We start from the raw sequence: 21,036 nt of genomic DNA, 5'->3' as shown, positions 1-21,036 counted from the left end.
ATATTTTTTTCTGCTATGAACGAATTTCGCTATTTCCAGAAAAACTGCATATTTACAGATTACCCCTTGTTTTCCATGCATTTAATAACTAATTAACCATGCATCGGATTAAAACAAACTTTATATGTAAAATTCTTAGAATTGTGTCTAGATTCATAGTATCCAACTTTCATGCATGTTTGAAATGTTTAACTTGTTGTTTGCATTATTTTGCCCATATGCCATGCTAAAATGATTTAATTCATAACTATTTAACCGTAGCTCCAAATTTAATGAACTTTATATGTAATTGGGTTAGAAAAATTCCTAGTTTAACTTGGTTCACTTTCTTTGCATGTTTAACAACACTAAAATTGTGTTTAGGGCAGAACAGTACCAAACCTAAAATATGCACATGAGGATTCTTCCGGACTTTTTCCTTGTTGTTCCAGCCTCATTTAAACTTTCCTAGATAGGTAATTTTCATATGCTTCACCCCTTGCCATGTTAATCAACATTTAATATTGTTGGGTACATAAACGAGAGAGAACTAAATATTTGACGTGGTGTTTCATCAATATGCAACTTGTTGCATATTGAGCTCCACTTAATTTTTTGTATTGTTTGTGCACTTTGCCATGCCATGCCTCTTTAAACCGTACATGCATCATACTTGATTTTACATCATGCCATGTTTATGTGATGGTTGTTTACGATGTTGTTTGCTTCTTTCTGGGTTGCCTATCTCGTTAGCTTCGGTTCCGTTCCGGAGTTGTGAGGATCCGTTTGACTACGTCCGTTTGTCTTCTTCATGGACTCATTCTTCTTCCTTGCGGGATCTCAGGCAAGATGACCATACCCTCGAAATCACTTCTATCTTTGCTTTCTAGTTGCTCGCTCTATTGCTATGACGCTTACCTACCACTTGCTATATCATGCCACCCATATTGCCATGTCAAGCCTCTAACCCTCCTTTCCTAGCAAACCGTTGTTTGGCTATGTTACCGCTTTTGCTCAGCCCCTCTTATAGCGTTGTTAGTTGCAGGTGAAGTGAAGTTTGTTCCATGTAGGAACATGGGTATGTTGGGATGTCACAATATCTCATATTTATATTAATGCATCTATATACTTGGTAAAGGGGGGAAGGCTCGGCCTTATGCCTGGTGTTTTGTTCCACTCTTACCGCCCTAGTTTCCGTCATACCGGTGTTATGTTCCTTGATTTTGCATTCCTTACATGGTTGTGTGTTATGGGGATCCCTTGACAATTCGCTTTGAATAAAACTCCTCCAGCAAGGCCCAATCTTGGTTTTACCATTTGCCTCACCACCACCTACCTCTTCCCTTGGGAGTCGCCCTCCCGAGGGTCATCTTTATTTTAACCCCCCCGGGCCAGTGCTTGTCTAAGTGTTGGTCCGAACCGGGAAACCTGCGGGGCCACCTCGGGGCAACTCGAGGGCTGGTTTTACTCGTAGCTTGACCTATCCGGTGTTGCCATGAGAACGAGATATGTGCATCTCCTATCGGGATTGTCGGCACATCAGGCGGCTTCGCTGGTCTTGTGTTACCATTGTCGAAATGTCTTCTAACCGGGATTCCGGGTCTGATCGGGTCTTCCTGGGAAAAGGAATATCCTTCATTGACCGTGAGAGCTTGTGATGGGCTAAGTTGGGACACCCCTGCAGGGTTTGAACTTTCAAAAGCTGTGCCCGCGGTTATGGGCAGATAGGAATTTGTTAATGTCCGGTTGTAGAGAACTTGACACTTCACTTAATTAAAATGCATCAACCGCGTGTGTAGCCGTGATGGTCTCTTTCCGGCGGAGTCCGGGAAGTGAACACGGTTCTTGTGCTATGCTTGAACGTAAGTAGATTCAGGATCACTTATTGATCACTTCTAGTTCACGACCGTTGCTTTGCTTCTCTTCTCGCTCTTATTTGCGTATGTTAGCCACCATATATGCTTAGTGCTTTTTGCAGCTCCACCTCACATTACCCCTTTCCTACCCATAAGCTTAAATAGTCTTGATCTCGCAGGTGTGAGATTGCTGAGTCCTCATGGCTCACAGATACTTCCAAATAGTTGCAGGTGCCGATGATACCAGTGCAGGTGACGTAACCAAGCTCAACTGGGAGCTCGATGAAGATCTTGTTCGTTGTGTTGTTTTGTTTCCTGATGATCAGTAGTGGAGCCCAGTTGGGACGATCGGGGATCTAGCAATCGGGGTTGTCTTCCTTTATTTTGGTTTCATAGCCAGACCTTGTTTGTAATTTGGATGATGTATGTTTAACTTGTATTTGTGTGATGTGGAGATTGTAAGACAACTCTTTATCCCTTTCTTATTCAGTACATGGGATTGTGTGAAGATTACCCCTCTTGCGACAAACCTACCATGCGTCTATGCCTCTAAGTCGTGTCCCGACACGTGGGAGATATATCCGCATTATGGGTGTTACAAGTTGGTATCAGATCCATCCCCAACTTAGGAGCCCCCTGCTTGATCGAATTGCTGAAGTTGTTGAGTCTAGAAGAAAATGTTTTGAGTCTTAGGATTATATATATCGGAGAGTAGGATTCTTTTTACTCCTCAGTCCCTTCGTCATTCTGGTGAGGCCTCCCGACGTAGAAGTTTTGACTCTTCTCCCCTCAAATTTCACTATTTTTTTTGGATCACGCGGGTATCTTGGAATCGTTTCGATGGTTTTGTGATGAGAACATTGTTCTTGGTGCCTCCTGACACTTAGGGGTTGTGGCAGTGTCCCGGGGAGTTGAGCTCCAAGGTGTTGTCGTCACAATTTTATCGTTGCAGTTCTGGAATACCTGAGTTCGCCGACATCGAAAATCTCCTTTATGCAGTTGTTGGTGACAAATTCTTTCCAATAGACAAATGATACGATATGGGATCTATCATATGTTTGTTTCCGGCTTATTCTGCAAGCCAATCTTTGTTTTGTTTTGGTATTCGAGTTGCTTCGATGTCAAGTGTTGATTCCATACCTTTCCTAAGTGGTGTTCTCATATTTCTATGGGAATACTGATCCTTCATGATAATCGAGATTGTCATGTCAATCCCTTTCAACCGGCGTGTTTATCTTCAAGTGGACCCGATCATTTTCAACAGCCGCAAGATCACCTCTCGGTTTTTTTCCAATGTTGTTCGTTTCATCTGTCCCCAAGTTGCCTTTGTTTTTCCTGCCCTCCCACCCTTTTTCTTCAAGGACAAAGATTTCTTAATCAAGTATCCATCTTATTGATGTGAAGTCTCTCCATTCTTTTCTGTCAATAGTCTATCCGGTGATTCTCATGAAGATTCTAACGGAGCTTCATGTTCAACATTATCCATTCTCTTTTCTTCTCCAGTGGATTCAATTCAAGCTTTTTCGATCATATCCCTTTCCTTGTTTTAAATGTTTTCTCATGCTGGTGCACTTCTTAATCATCCACCTCTTGCTATTCATGTTTATCTGGAGTGCTATAGATTTCCCAGAAGATTCAAGTTTCTATTCGTAATCCCTTTCAAGATATTTCGAGGTCTTACCTTATTCAAGCCATTTAATTCAACCGGTGCAATCCCTCTTTTAAATTGTTCAATGGTGTTATCTTTGAGTGGGCCCTAACCCACAGGTCTTTTCCCAAGATCTTACTTGACTCTTCTAATCTTCCCGGAGTTACTCTCAAATTCATTTTCCAAGTTTGACGTAAGAATGAGTTATCATCAGTCAAATGCCTTCTCCAAGATCTTTCACATTCTTTTCATCATTGGTTCAACCTTTCTAATTTCCATTCCGTAGTGCCTCAACAACTCAAGGTGGTGTTTCTCATCATCATTCTCGGATTTTGTAGACCGAAGAAGAGTTCCTCTTAAATCCTTGCCCGTTCTTTCAAACATTCATGATTCAAGCTAGATGCCATCCTCTCATAATTATTTTCGATTGTGACAATTCTTTTCACCCATCTGGAGCATTTCATGAGTTGTTTCCATTTCTTTCCCCCGAAGGCCATCTTTTCAAATATTACTCATTCCTAGCTTTCAGCTCTCGTTCTCCAAATCATACCGGTGCATCATTCAAGTTTTATCTAATCAGCTCGGGATGTGTTCGTTCACTTGTATCTAAATTCCCTCAAGTATCTTCATTCATTCTCTAATTCTTCCTGGTGTTTCTTTATCTTTTCTTAGTTCATTTTCAATTCTTACGGTGGTTCAGTTCGAGATTTCTCTTCCTTCGTTATCATATCAATTCATTTGTTCATTCAATCCTACTGGTGGTTCGTAGAAGACCTTCTCAAGTTTGCACTATATCTATCTTAATCCTTTCTACGAGAATAAGTAGAATGCCAAATCTGTTGCTTGTCATCAATTTAAATTGGTGAAGGATAAGCATAATGTAATTCTTATTCTTGTTTCATCGAGTAAATTCAATTCCTTATTTCGGAGGTGTTGGAAATATGCCCTAGAGGCAATAATAAATTGGTTATTATTATATTTCCTTGTTCATGATAATCGTTTATTATCCATGCTAGAATTGTATTGATAGGAAACTCAGATACATGTGTGGATACATAGACAACACCATGTCCCTAGTAAGCCTCTAGTTGACTAGCTCGTTGATCAATAGATGGTTACGGTTTCCTGACCATGGACATTGGATGTCGTTGATAATGGGATCACATCATTAGGAGAATGATGTGATGGACAAGACCTAATCCCAAGCCTAGCACAAGATCGTGTCGTTCGTTTGCTAAAGCTTTTCTAATGTCAAGTATCATTTCCTTAGACCATGAGATTGTGCAACTCCCGGATACCGTAGGAGTGCTTTGGGTGTGCCAAATGTCACAACGTAACTGGGTGGCTATAAAGTTACACTACAGGTATCTCCAAAAGTGTCTGTTGGGTTGGCACGAATCGAGACTGGGATTTGTCACTCCGTGTAAACGGAGAGGTATCTCTGGGCCCACTTGATAGGACATCATCATAATGTGCACAATGTGACCAAGGAGTTAATCACGGGATGATGTGTTATGGAACGAGTAAAGAGACTTGCCGGTAACGAGATTGAACAAGGTATCGGGATACCGACGATCGAATCTCGGGCAAGTATCGTACCGCTAGACAAAGGGAATTGTATACGGGATTGATTAAGTCCTTGACATCGTGGTTCATCCGATGAGATCATCGTGGAACATGTGGGAGCCAACATGGGTATCCAGATCCCGCTGTTGGTTATTGACCGGAGAGTTATCTTGGTCATGTCTGCATGGTTCCCGAACCCGTAGGGTCTACACACTTAAGGTTCAATGACGCTAGGGTTATAGGGAATAGATATACGTGGTTACTGAATGTTGTTCGGAGTCCCGGATGAGATCCCGGACGTCACGAGGAGTTCCGGAATGGTCCGAAGGTAAAGATTTATATATGGGAAGTCCTGTTTTGGACACCAGAAAAGTTTCGGGTTTTATCGGTAACGTACCGGGACCACCGGGAGGGTCTCGGGGGTCCACCAAGTGGGGCCACCAGCCCCGGAGGGCTGCATGGGCCAAGTGTGGGAGGGGACTAGCCCCAGGTGGGCTGGTGCGCCCCCCCACCAAGGCCCAAGGCGCAAGGGAGAGTGGAAGGGGGCAAACCCTAGGCTCAGATGGGCGTAAGGCCCACCTAGTGGTGCGCCCCCCTCTCTCTCCCCCCTTGGCCACCCCCCTAGATGGGATCTAGGGCTGGCCGCCACCCCTAGGGGTGGAAACCTAGGTGGGGGCGCAGCCCCTCCCCTCCCCCTATATATACTTGAGGTTTTGGGCTGCCAGAGACACGATTCAATCTCCTTCTTGGCACAGCCCTACCCCTCTCCCTCCTCGTCTCTTGCGGTGCTTGGCGAAGCCCTGCTGGAGTACCACGCTCCTCCACCACCACCACACCATCGTACTGCTGCTCGATGGAGTCTTCCCCAACCTGTCCTTCTCCCCTTGCTGGATCAAGGCGTAGGAGACGTCACCGGGCTGTACGTGTGTTGAACACGGAGGTGCCGTCCGTTCGGCACTAGGATCTTCGGTGATTTGGATCACGACGAGTACGACTTCATCAACCCCGTTCACTTGAACGCTTCCGCTTAGCGATCTACAAGGGTATGTAGATGCACTCTCCTTCCCCTCGTTGCTAGATTACTCCATAGATTGATCTTGGTGATGCGTAGAAAATTTTGAATTTCTGCTGCGCTCCCCAACAGTGGCATCATGAGCTAGGTCTATGCGTAGTTTCTGTGCACGAGTAGAACACAAAGCAGTTGTGGGCGTTGATTTTTTCAATTTACTTGCCGTTACTAGTCTTATCTTGATTCGGCGGCATCGTGGGATGAAGCTGCCCGGACCGACCTTACACGTACTCTTATGTGAGACTGGTTCCACCGACTGACATGCACTAGTTGCATAAGGTGGCTAGCGGGTGTCTGTCTCTCCCACTTTAGTCGGATCAGATTCGACGAAAAGGGTCCTTATGAAGGGTAAATAGCAATTGGCATATCACGTTGTGGTTTTTGCGTAGGTAAGAAACGTTCTTGCTAGAAACCCATAGCAGCCATGTAAAACATGCAAACAACAGTTAGAGGACGTCTAACTTGTTTTTGCAGGGTATGCTATGTGATGTGATATGGCCAAAGGATGTGATGAATGATATATGTGATGTATGAGATGACCATGTTCTTGTAATAGGAATCACGACTTGCATGTTGATGAGTATGACAACCGGCAGGAGCCATAGGAGTTGTCTTAATTTATTTATGACCTGCGTGTCAACATAAACGTCATGTAATTACTTTACTTTATTGCTAACCGTTAGCTGTAGTAGTAGAAGTAATAGTTGGCGAGACAACTTCATGAAGACACGATGATGGAGATCATGATGATGGATATCATGGTGTCATGCCGGTGACGATGATGATCATGGAGCCCCGAAGATGCAGATCAAAAGGAGCAATATGATATTGGCCATATCATGTCACTATTTGATTGCATGTGATGTTTATCATGTTTATACATCTTATTTGCTTAGAACGACGGTAGTAAATAAGATGATCCCTCATTAAAATTTCAAGAAAGTGTTCCCCCTAACTGTGCACCGTTGCGAAAGTTCGTCGTTTCGAAGCACCACGTGATGATCGGGTGTGATAGATTCTTACGTTCGAATACAACGGGTGTTGACGAGCCTAGCATGTACAGACATGGCCTCGGAACACATGCGAAACACTTAGGTTGACTTGACGAGCCTAGCATGTACATACATGGCCTTGGAACACAAGAGACCGAAAGGTCGAGCATGAGTCGTATGGTAGATACGATCAACATGAAGATGTTCACCGATGTTGACTAGTCCGTCTCACGTGATGATCGGACATGGCCTAGTTGACTCGGATCATGTAATCACTTAGATGACTAGAGGGATGTCTATCTGAGTGGGAGTTCATAAGATGAACTTAATTATCCTGAACATACTCAAAAGGTCTTTGCAAATTATGTTGTGGCTCGCGTTTCTGTTCTACTGTTTAGATACGTTCCTAGAGAAAATTTAGTTGAAAGTTGATAGTAGCAATTATGCGGACTAGGTACGTAAACTGAGGATTGTCCTCATTGCTTCATAGAAGGCTTATGTCCTTAATGCACCGCTCAGTGTGCTGAACCTCGAACGTCGTCTGTGGATGTTGCGAACATCTGACATACATATTTTGATAAGTACGTGATAGTTCAGTTAAACAGTTTAGAGTTGAGGCACCGAAGACGTTTTGAAACGTCGCGAAACATATGAGATGTTTTGAGGGCTGAAATTGGGATTTCAGGCTCGTGCCTACGTCAAGAGGTATAAGACCTCTGACGATTTTCTTAGCCTGCAAACTAAGGGAGAAAAGCTCAATTGTTGAGCTTGTGCTTAGATTGTCTGAGTACAACAATCATTTGAATCGAGTGGGAGTTGATCTTCCAGATGAGATAGTGATGTTTCTCCGAGGTCATTACCACCAAGCTGCTAGAGCTTTGTGATGAACTATAATATATCAGGGACATATATGATGATCCTTGAGATATTCGCGATGTTTGACACCAGAAAAGTAGAAATCAAGAAGGAGCATCAATTGTTGATGGTTGGTGAAACCACTAGTTTCAAGAAGGGCAAGGGAAAGAATGGATACTTCATGAAACGGCAAATCAGCTGCTGCTCTAGTGAAGAAACCCAAGGTTGAACCCAAACCCGAGACTAAGTGCTTCTGTAATAAGGGGAACAGCCACTGGAGCAGAATTACCCTAGATACTTGGTAGATGAGAAGGCTAACAAGGTCAATAGAAGTATATTGGATATACATTATGTTAATGTGTACTTTACTAGTACTCCTAGTGGCACCAGGGTATTAAGATACCGGTTCGGTTGCTAAGTGTTAGTAACTCGAAACAAAAGAGCTACGAAATAAACGGAGACTAGCTAAAAGGTGAGCTTACGATATGTGTTGGAAGTGTTTCCAAGTTTGATGTGATCAAACATCGCACGCTCCCTCTACCATCAAGATTAGTATTAAACCTGAATAATTGTCATTTGGTGTTTGCGTTGAGCATAGACATGATTGGATTATGTCTTTCGCAATACAGTTATTCATTTAAGGAGAATAATGGTTACTCTATTTATTTGAATAATACCTTCAATGGTCTTGCACCTAAAATGAATGGTTTATTGAATCTCGATCGTAGTGATACACATGTTCATGCCAAAAGATATAAGATAGTAATGATAGTACCACCTACTCGTGGCACTGCCAGGTAAGTCATATCGGTATAAAACGCATGAAGAAGCTCCATGTTGATGGATCTTTGGGCTCACTCGTTTTTGAAAAGTTTGAGACATGCGAACCATGTCTATTGGTGTATATGCATGAAGAAACTCCATGCAAATGGACCATTTGGACTCACTTGATTTTGAATCACTTGAGACATGCAAATCATACCACATGGGCAAGATGACTGAAAGCCTCGTTTTCAGTAAAATGGAACTAGAAAGCAACTTGTTGGAAGTAATACATTTTGATGTGTGCAGTCCAATGACTGCTGAGGCGTGTAGTGGATATCGTTATGTTCTTACTTCACAGATGATTTGAGTAGATGTTGAGTATATTTACTTGATGAATCATGAGTCTGAATTATTGAAAGGTTCAAGTAATTTCAGGGTGAAGTTGAAAGATCATCGTGACAAGAGGATAAAATATCTATGATATGATCATAGAGATGAATATCTGAATTATGAGTTTGGCACGGAATTAAGACATTGTGGAAATTGTTTCACAACTAATACAGCCTGAAACACCATAGTGTGATGATGTGTCCGAACATCATAACTGCACCCTATTGGATATGATGCATACCATGATGTCTCTTATCGAATTACCATGATAGTTTATGGGTTAGGCATTAGAGACAACCACATTCACTTTAAATAGGGCACCACGTAATTCCGATGAGATGACACCATATGAACTATGGTTTAGAGAAACCTAAGCTGTCATTTCTTAAAAGTTTGGGGCTGCGATGCTTATGCGAAAAGGTTTCAGGCCAATAAGCTCGAACCCAAAGAGGATAAATGCATCTTCATATGACACCCAAAACAGTTGGGTATACCTCCTGTCTCAGATCCGAAAGCAATAAGGGATTGTTTCTAGAATCAGGTCCTTTCTCGAGGAAAAGTTTCTCTCGAAAGAATTGAGTGGGAGGATGGTGGAGACTCGATGAGGTTATTGAACCGTCTCTTCAACTAGTGTGTGGCAGGGCACAGGGAGTTGTTCCTGTGGCACCTACACCAATTGAAGTGGAAGCTTATGATAGTGATCATGAAACTTCAGATCAAGTCACTACCAAACCTCGTGGGATGACAAGGATGCGTACTACTTCAGAGTGGTACGTAATCCTGTCTTGGAAGTCATATTGCTAGACAACAATGAACCTACGAGCTATGGAGAAGCGATGGTGGGCCTGGATTCCAAAGTGGCTCGAGGCCATATAATCCGAGAGAGGATCCATATATGAAAACAAAGTGTAGACTTTGGAAGAACTACTTGATGGTCGTAAGGCTGTTAGGTACATATGGATTTTAAAAGGAAGATGAACAATGATGGTAAGTATCACCATTAAGAAAGCTCAACTTGTCGTTAAGATGTTTTCCGACAAGTTCAAGGAGTTGACTACGATGAGACTTTCCTACTCGTAGCGATGCTAAGAGTCTATTGGAATTATATTAGCAATTACTGCATTATTTATGAAATCTTGCAGATAGGATGTCAAAACATTGTTTCCTCGATGATTTTTGAGGAAAGGTTGTATGTGATACAATCGGAAGGTTTTGTCAATCCTGAAAGATGCTAGTAAGTATGCAAAGCTCTAGCAATCCTTCTAAGGACTGGAGTAAGCATCTCGGAGTTGGAATGTATGCTTTGATGAGATGATCAAATATTTTGGGTGTATACAAAGTTTATGAGAAACTTGTATTTCCAAAGAAGTGAGTGGGAGCACTGTAGAATTTCTGATGAGTATATGTTGTTGACATATTGTTGATCAGAAATGACGTAGAATTTCTGGAAAGCATATCGGGTTATTTGGAAAGTGTTTTTCAATGGAAAGCCTGGATTAAGCTACTTGAACATTGAGCATTAAGATCTATAAGGATAGATCAAAACGCTTAATGGTACTTTCAAATGAGCACATACCTTGACATGATCTTGAAGGTGTTCAAGATGGATCAGTCAAAGAAGGAGTTCTTGCCTGAGTTGTAAGATATGAAGTTAAGACTTAAAGCTCGACCACGGCAGAAGAAAGAGGAAGGACGAAGGTCGTCCCCTATGCTTTTGTCATAGGCTCTACACGGTATGCCATGCTGAGTACCGCACCTGATGTGTGCCTTGCCACATATCTGGCAAGAGGGTACAAAGGTAATATAGGAGTAGATCACCAGATAGCGGTCTAAATTATCCTTAGAGGAATAAGGATATGTTTCTCGTTATGGAGGTGATAAAGAGTTCGACGTAAAGAGTTACGTCGATGCAAGCTTAACACCTATCCGGATAGCTCTGAGTAGAGATACCGGATACGTATAATGGAGCAACAATTTAGAATAGCTCCAAGTAGAACAGTTATCTGAAATGGCTCCAAATGTAGTGTAGTAGTTGCATCTACAAGATGACATAGAAATTTGCGAAGTACATACGGATCTGAATGTTGCAGACCCGTTGACTGAAAACTCTCTCACAAGCATAACATGATCAAACCCAGAACTCTTTGGGTGTTAGTCACATGGGGATGTGACCTTGAGTGTTAATCACATATCGATGTGAACTGGATTATTGACTCTAGTGCAAGTGGGAGACTGTTGGAAATGTGCCCTAGAGGCAATAATAAATTGGTTATTATTATATTTCCTTGTTCATGATAATCGTTTATTATCCATGCTAGAATTGCATTGATAGGAAACTCAGACACATGTGTGGATACATAGACAACACCATGTCCCTAGTAAGCCTCTAGTTGACTAGCTCGTTGATCAATAGATGGTTACGGTTTCCTGACCATGGACATTGGATGTCGTTGATAACGGGACCACATCATTAGGAGAATGATGTGATGGACAAGACCCAATCCTAAGCCTAGCACAAGATCGTGTAGTTCGTTTGCTAATGTCAAGTATCATTTCCTTAGACCATGAGATTGTGCAACTCCCGGATACCGTAGGAGTGCTTTGGGTGTGCCAAACGTCACAACGTAACTGGGTGGCTATAAAGGTACACTACAGGTATCTCCGAAAGTGTTTGTTGGGTTGGCACGAATCGAGACTGGGATTTGTCACTCCGTGTAAACGGAGAGGTATCTATGGGCCCACTCGGTAGTACATCATCATAATGTGCACAATGTGACCAAGGAGTTGATCACGGGATGATGTGTTACGGAACGAGTAAAGAGACTTGCCGGTAACGAGATTGAACAAGGTATCGGGATACCGACGATTGAATCTCGGGCAAGTATCGTACCGCTAGACAAAGGGAATTGTATACGGGATTGATTAAGTCCTTGACATCATGGTTCATCCGATGAGATCATCGTGGAATATGTGGGAGCCAACATGGGTATCCAGATTCCGCTGTTGGTTATTGACCGGAGAGTTATCTCGGTCATGTCTGCATGGTTCCCGAACCCGTAGGGTCTACACACTTAAGGTTCGATGACGCTAGGGTTATAGGGAATAGATATACGTGGTTATCGAATGTTGTTCGGAGTCCCGGATGAGATCCCGGACGTCACGAGGAGTTCTGGAGGTAAAGATTTATATATCGGAAGTCCTGTTTTGGTCACCGGAAAAGTTTCGGGTTTTATCGGTAATGTACCGGGAGCACCGGGAGGGTCCCGGGGGTCCACCAAGTTGGGCCACCAGCCCCGGAGGGCTGCATGGTCCAAGTGTGGGAGGGGACCAGCCCCAGGTGGGCTGGTGCGCCCCCCCACCAAGGCCCAAGGCGCAAGGGAGAGTGGAAGAGGGCAAACCCTAGGCTCAGATGGGCCTAAGGCCCACCTAGTGGTGCGCCCCCTCTCTCTCCCCCCTTGGCCGCCCCCCTAGATGGGATCTAGGGCTGGCCGCCACCCCTAGGGGTGTCAACCTAGGTGGGGGCGCAGCCCCTCCCCTCCCCCTATATATACTTGAGGTTTTGAGCTGCCAGAGACACGATTCAATCTCCTTCTTGGCGTAGCCCTACCCCTCTCCCTCCTCGTCTCTTGCGCTGCTTGGCGAAGCCCTGCTGGAGTACCACGCTCCTCCACCAGCACCACGCCGTCGTGCTGCTGCTGGATGGAGTCTTCCCCAACCTCTCCTTCTCCCCTTGCTGGATCAAGGCGTAGGAGATGTCACCGGGCTGTACGTGTGTTGAACACAGAGGTGCCGTCCGTTCGGCACTAGGATCTTCGGTGATTTGGAACGCGACGAGTACGACTCCATCAACCCTGTTCACTTGAACGCTTCCGCTTAGCGATCTACAAGGGTATGTAGATGCACTCTCCTTCCCCTTGTTGCTAGATTACTCCATAGATTGATCTTGGTGATGCGTAGAAAATTTTGAATTTCTGCTGCGTTCCCCAACAGGAGGTTCATCAAATTCTCGGTTTCAATTGTTTCATCTTTTCTTTTCCGGAGTTTCAAGTTTTCTGCATTATCTCGTCGCGAAGCTCCATTTAATCATTGCTAGGCTTCTCCCGGAGTTCTTTTCAACTTTCCTTTCGTTTGATCATTCTTTTATTACCGGAGTTCTTCACGGAGGTTCTACATGGTGGTTTGTCAAGGATTCCATTCATTCTTCAATTGTTCTTCAAGATACCTCTCGAAGTTATGATCTGCCAAGCTATACTCAAAATTAAACATGATGCTCAACACATGCTTTGCTTTGTGGAGTTCAAGCATTTTTCATCTTGCATTCCGAAGCGAAATTCCTTCTACCTTATCTTTTCAGGTGGTGTTATGTCAATCTTGACAACTTTTCCCTTCGTGTTTCATGATTCACAAGTTTTCTAGAGTGACATATCTGAATCCATCATTTTCTCTTAGTTCAAGAGATCCTTTCAACCAATCAATCTTTTTGTTGGAGTTATATTGGGTTATATTTCACCTAAAGCCTATCCTAAGGATGGTTGCGATTGTGGTGCTTATCAATGATCCAATCTTCTCCTTCCTATCTCGGTGAAGAAGTTTTTCATCTCTTCTTTGTTCCCGATCAATCTTTATTTTTCAGGGGCAAAACTTCACCTCAGTTTTGAGATGTTTTCCCATAATCCCACTGCAAGATTATTCGTTTCATTGTTGGTCGTTCCAACAACTCCGTTTTAACCTTCTTGGAAGGATGCTTTCAAATTCATTCGACGTAGAAGACGTTGTTTTCTTCTTTGTTACTTTCAGCCCGTTCTATCTTTTGTCCCGGAGGCATTTTGATGTTGCACACTTTGATCCATCATCTCCTTTTTCAAAGATCATGTTCTTTCCTTTTGCTTATCCATTCAACCGGAGTGCCGTGTCCTTCATTCAAGTTCTCTCATCTTATGAAGTTTTACCTCCCTTCTCAACCGGAGTGTTGTCTTAAATCTTTCTTACCCCTTGTGCCATTCTTTCAATAGTTCCGGAGGCAGTGTGTTGTTGATTTCATCAAGCATACTCTCATCTTGTCAAGTTCATGTTCAATTCATTCCATTTCCAGTCGGGGTGCTGAATATTATATCATTCTTATTCCTTCTCTATCTTGTTTTAACCGGAGTGTTCTGTCTATCATTCCTCTTCTAACCGGACTCTAATCCAAGTGCTTTCATTTTGCCAAATTCATATTATTACCTTCCATTTCTAACCTGAGTGTTGTCGTAATTGATCCTTATCGTTCCTTGTACATCTCGTTTCAACCGGAGTTCTTGCATGTACTTGTTCATTACAACCTTTTTCTTATGTCTTTCTACCTAGAAGGTTCTCGTAATGTTCCTTGTTCCTCTTTTCTAACGGAGTGTTTTCAACTTTGTTCCTCTTCATTGTTTTCTTTGTTTCAATTTGTCCAACCTCGCAAGGTTCGTGGTTTAACTCGTTTGTCAAAGAAGCAACTTTGTTTTACCTCTTCCTCTTCCGTTTTCTCTCTGGTGCCATTCTAGATCTCGAGACGAGATCCTCTCGTAGTGGTGGAGTGTTGTGACGCCCCGAGACTGATGCGCCAGGTGTCCCTCAGTTATTTGCCGTCTTTGCCATGTCGTTTGCTTGCATGTTGCATCTTTTCATGTCATCATGTGCATTGCATCATCATGTTTTCAAAACTTGCATCCGTCCCGGTCTCCTCATTCTTTCCGTTGTCCATTCTGAGCCCAGACACACTTGCACGCGCCCGCGACACCTCAGAAATATTATTTTATAAGTGACTGAGAAATGTTCTCGGAATGGGTTGAAAGTAGGCATGTGCTATTGTTATAGTGTAGGTAGGCCGCCTGCCAAGTTTCATCGCATTCGGAGTCCGTTTGACGCCCCAACGGATAACTATAGCGACAATATAGTCGGTCAAACATCGGACGTTTTCGGTCTCCGAAAACGGTTGCCGGGCTGCCTTCTTTCCTCTCCTCTTATCCCAATCCCCTCTACAAAGTCCACTACCTACTGCCGGGCCCAACCTAACCTCTCTCGTCAGCCCGCGGCCCTCCTCGCGTGCGCCTTCGAAAGCTGTCCCGGACCCGAACCGATCAGTCATCACCATTGGATCCGGATCATCCCCAAACGTCTTAATAACATCTCCGTTTTCGTTTTTGGACTCCCTACCTATTTTTTCTCTCGGCCGTCCGTTTTAGATCAGACGGACCGGATTAGCCCCTGCCAAAAATCCTATTTCTATATTTAGTGGACAACCCTAGATCCTAGGGAGCTTGTCCCATCAGTCCTGTCCCGCCGCCACCCGCGAGATCCACCTCGTTTTCCCCGTCGCTCCAATCAGGGCCTCCCCTGCCTTCCCGATCCACCACCGAACCAACCAGCTACTCCTCTCGATCCACCTACCAGCAGCGCCTGTTCTCCCATCACCCTCAAGCTCCCACCTCCGGATCGAGCAGGAGACTCGATGGCAAGCTTCCGAAGCCACCAGGACCCCAGGCTGGCCCCATCGCTCCTCCTCTTCCCTTTATTTTCCTCTTGTCTTCTCATGTTTATCTCTCCCTCTCTCTCTGTGTGCGCTTGTGGGTCGACCCCGCTCCGTTCGGTGACCCCCGCTTGCTGTCGTCTCATTCCCGATCGGATCTGGAGGGAGCCGTTCGGATCGACCTTTCCAAGCCTCGTCGCCGGCCTCCCCTTGCTTCTCCGTGCGAGCTCACGAGGAGGATGACCCCAGTGCCAAGTACCTTCTGCCTGCGCAGCCAACTCGGGTTGACCTTGCCAGCGACCGATGTGTGGGCCGCATCGTTTGCCAGCCGCCTACGACGCCCGCTCCAGCGTCCAGCTTGGGCCTCCTACCGAGCAGGCCTGCTCGACTGCGCCCCGCGGTCTGCCTCCACCTCCTCACCAACAGGCCGAAGCCCATGGGTGAGCTGCTCCCCAGCGCCTCTCTGTTGGCCCAAGTGCAGATTCGGCCCGATGTATATTTTTTTCTGCTATGAACGAATTTCGCTATTTCTAGAAAATCTGCATATTTACAGATTACCCCTTGCTGTTCATGCATTTAATAACTAATTAACCGTGCATCGGATTAAAACAAACTTTATATGTAAAATGCTTAGAATTGTGTCTAGATTCATAATATCCAACTTTCATGCAAGTTTGAAATGTTTAACTTGCTGTTTGCATTATTTTGCCCATATGCCATGCTAAAATGATTTAATTCATAACTATTTAACCGTAGCTCCAAATTTAATGAAATTTATGTGTAATTGGGGTAGAAAAATGCCTAGTTTAACTTGGTTCACTTTCTTTGCATGTTTAAGAACCCTAAAATTTTGTTTAGGGTAGAACACTACCAAACCTAAAATATGCACATTAGGATTCTTCCGGACTTGCTGCTTGTTGTTCCGGCCTCGTTTAAACTTGCCTAGATAGGTAGTTTTCATACGCTTCACCCCATGCCATGTTAATCACCATTTAATATTGTTGGGTACCTAAACGAGAGAGAACTAAATATTGGACGTGGTGTTTCGTCAATATGTAACTCGTTGCATATTGAGCTCCACTTAATTTGTAGTATTGTTTGTGCACTTTGCCATGCCATGCCTCTTTAAACCGGACATGCATCATACTTGGTTGTGCACCATTCCATGTTTATGTGATGGTTGTTTACTACGTTGTTTGCTACTTTCCGGGTTGCCTATCTCGTTAGCTTCAGTTCCGTTCCGGAGTTGTGAGGATCCGTTCGACTACGTCTGTTTGTCTTCTTCATGGACTCGCTCTTCTTCCTTGTGGGATCTCAGGCAAGATGACCATACCGTCGAAATCACTTCTATCTTTGCTTGCTAGTTGCTCGCTCTATTGCTATGCTGCGTACCTACCACTTTCTTTATCATGCCTCCCAAGTTGCCATGTCAAGCCTCCAACCCTCCTTTCCTAGCAAACCGTTGTTTGGCTATGTTACCGCTTTTTCTCAGCCCCTCTTATAGCGTTGTTAGTTACAGGTGAAGATGAAGTTTGTTCCATGTTGGAACATGGATATGTTGGGATATCACAATATCTCTTATTTATATTAATGCATCTATATACTTGGTAAAGGGTGGAAGGCTCGGCCTTATGCCTGGTGTTTTGTTCCACTCTTGCCGCCCTAGTTTCCGTCATACCGGTGTTATGTTCCTTGATTTTGCGTGCCTTACACGGTTGTGTGTTATGGGGACCCCTTGACAGTTCGCTTTGAATAAAACTCCTCCGGCAAGGCCCAATCTTAGTTTTACCATTTGCCTCACCACCACCTACCTTTTCCCTTGGGAGTCGCGCTCCCGAGGGTCATCTTTATTTTAAGCCCACGGGGCCAGTGCCTGTCTAAGTGTTGGTTCGAACCGGGAAACCTGCGGGGCCACCTAGGGGCAACTAGAGGGCTGGTTTTACTCATAGCTTGACCTATCCGTTGTTTCCCTAAGAATGAGATATGTGCATCTCCTATCGGGATTGTCGGCACATCAGGCGGCTTTGCTGGTCTTGTGTTACCATCGTCGAAATGTCTTGTAACCGGGATTCCGAGTCTGATCGGGTCTTCCTGGGAAAAGGAATATCCTTCATTGCCCGTGAGAGCTTGTGATGGGCTAAGTTGGGACACCCCTGCAGGGTTTGAATTTTCGAAAGCCGTGCCCGCGGTTATGGGACGATGGGAATTTGTTAATGTCCGGTTGTAGAGAACTTGATACTTAACTTAATTAAAATGCATCAACCGCGTGCGTAGCCGTGATGGTCTCTTTCCGGCGGAGTCCGGGAAGTGAACACGGTTCTTGTGTTATGCTTGAACGTAAGTAGATTCAGGATCACTTATTGATCACTTCTAGTTCACGACCGTTGCTTTGCTTCTCTTCTCGCTCTTATTTGCATATGTTAGCCACCATATATGCTTAGTGCTTGCTGTAGCTCCACCTCACATTACCCCTTTCCTACCCATAAGCTTAAATAGTCTTGATCTCGTGGGTGTGAGATTGCTGAGTCCTCGTGGCTCACAGATACTTCCAAACGGTTGCAGGTGCCGATGATACCAGTGCAGGTGACGCAACCGAGCTCAAGTGGGAGCTCGATGAAGATCTTGTTCGTTGTGTTGTTTCGTTTCCTGATGATCAGTAGTGAAGCCTAGTTGGGATGATCGGGGATCTAGCAATTAGGGTTGTCTTCCTTTATTTTGGTTCCGTAGCCGGACCTTGTTTGTAATTTGGATGATGTATGTTTAACTTGTATTTGTGTGAAGTGGCGATTGTAAGCCAACTCTTTATCCCTTTCTTATTCAGTACATGGGTTTGTGTGAAGATTACCCCTCTTGCGACAAACCTACCATGCGGCTATCCCTCTAAGTCGTGCCCCGACACGTGGGAGATATAGCCGCATTGTGGGTGTTACATGGAGAACAAAAGTTTCTGGTTCCATAGGAAGCTTCTGCGCAACACACTTTGACAGGTGATTAGCTATGCTGTTTTCTGCACAGGGTACGCGCTATGTTTGCAACCCGTCAAAGCACTCCTACAACCTCCTTACTTCCTCAATGTATGCTTCCATCAATGGGCTTTGATAATCCTTATTGACTTGTCTCAACACCAACTGTGAATCTCCTCGAATGATCACCTTCTTGATTCCCAATTCTGCTGCAATCCTGAGCCCGGCAAGGAGGCCTTCATACTCAGCTGTATTGTTGGTGGCCTCTTCCCGGGAAAAGTGTATTTGGATGATGTACTTCTAGTGCTCCCCGAAGGGGGCAACAAGTAGCACGCCAGCTCCTGCTCCTTGTAGGGAAAATGCACCATCAAAATACATAATCCATTCTTGGGGTGATTCCTTGCCGGGGAGAGCTGTTTCCAGTGCTTCCTCATCAGGGGTTGGTGTCCATTTTGCAATAAACTCTACCAGCACCCTGCTTTGAATGGTTGAAGTTCTCACAAACTTCAAACCAAAACTGGATAACTGCAAAGCCCACTCCACTATTCTGCCAGTAGCCTCAGGGTTTTCGGAGTATCCTCTGCAACGGAAAACGAGTAAAAACCGTGATCTCATGGGCTTGGAAGTAGTGGCACAGTTTCCTTGAGGCCACGATGATGCCAAAGGTCAAATTTTTCACACCAGAGTACCTTGATCTAGCCCCTTGCAACAAGGAGCCAACGAAGTACACTGGGCACTGCACCACATTCTTCCTTGCAGCGTCCTTGGGGTTGCACTCGTTGTCGTGCTTACAACTGTTCTGATCCTCTTCTGACTCTGCCGCGGACTGGCCGCTCTCTGCTTCATCCACTTCTCGCTGTGCTACCAAGGCAGCACTGAGCACTTGGTTGGTTGCTGCCAAGTAAAGCAGTAATGACTTTTGGGTGCAACCAAGGTAGGCACACATGACAAGTAAGCCTTCAACTCTTGCAAAGCTGTATCTGCTTCTGGGGTCCACTTCATAGGCCCTGCCTTCTTCAAAATTTTGAAGAACAGCAAGGCACGCTTGGCAGAGTTGGAAATGAATCTACTTAGAGTGGCAACACATCCTGTCAAGCGCCTCACATCCTTAACTGTCCTTGGTGCTTGGATCTGCTCAATGGCCTTGATCTCGTCAGGGTTGGCTTCAATCCCTCGATGGGACACAAAGAATCCAAGTAGCTTGTCGGAGGGAACACAAACACACACTTCCCCGGGTTAAGCTTCAAGTTGATCTTGCGCAAATTAGCAAATGTCTCCTCCAAATCCTGGATAAGGGTGGCCTTATCCTTGGTCTTGACCACAATGTCATCCATATAGGCTTCTATGTTTCTGTGCAGTTGTGGCTCAAAACCAATCTAGACTGCTCTTGCAAAAGTAGATCCAGCACTCTTCAATCCAGAAGGCATGCGGACAAAGCAGTATGTACCGCATGGAGTGATGAATGATGTTTTCTCCTCGTCCTCTTTGGAGATGAAGATCTGGTGATATCTGGAGTATGCATCCAAAAAGGAGAGCAGATCACATGCTAAAGTAGAATCCACAATCTGATCAATGCACGACAAGGGGAATGGGTCCTTCGGGCAAGCCATATTGAGATATGTGAAATCAATGCAAAGCCTCCATTTCCCATTCGCCTTCTGAACTACCACTGGGTTTTCCAACCATGTAGGGTGCAGTACTCCTCTGACCAATCCAGCCGCCTCTAACTTCTTGATTTCCTCAGCAATGAACTGCTGCAGCTCCAAGGCTTGCTTCCTAACTTTCTGCTTGACGGGTCGGGTATGTGGGCAGACGGCAAGGTGGTGCTCGATTACCTCCCTGGGAACACCGGGGATATCATATGGTGCCATGCACTCGGAGGGGGCATGCTTCCCGGACTCCTTGCCGAAGGTCCTACAATCCCTCTTCTTTCCTTTGCTTTCCTTGGCGGGGACTATTGCTGCCGCAGCCTTTGCTACGACGGCATCCTGATACATCCTTTCCACATAGATGATTGCATCCTTCTCATCTGATGGGATGGTGATGACTCCCAATGGCCTAGGCATCTTCAAGGTGTTGTAAGCATAATGAGATGCTGCCATGAACTTGGTCAAAGCTGGGTGTCCGAGAATCCCATTATACGGCAGGGGGAGCTCAACCACAACAAACACAATCTTCTCAGTCCTGTAGTTCAGCTCTCCCCCTCACGTCATCGGCAATGTAATCTTTCCCTTGGGACGGCTCCTGCTGGGATTGACTCAATGAAACGTGCCGGTAACCTCCAACTCTTCTTCTCCTATCTGAAGCTTGTTAATAACTGTGGGGGAAATCAGATTCAACCCGGCCCCAACTTCCACTAACATCTTTATGACCTTGAGGTTGCGAATTGTCGGGGAGGCCAACAATGGCAAACACCCTACTGCGGTGGTGCAGCAAGGGTGGTCCTCCTCATCAAAGATG

This window comes from Triticum urartu, chromosome 2, assembly GCF_003073215.2.
Source record: "Triticum urartu cultivar G1812 chromosome 2, Tu2.1, whole genome shotgun sequence".
Lineage (NCBI taxonomy): Eukaryota > Viridiplantae > Streptophyta > Magnoliopsida > Poales > Poaceae > Triticum > Triticum urartu.
The sequence above is the reverse complement of the archived record's forward strand: the minus strand, read 5'-3'. Positions refer to the sequence as shown.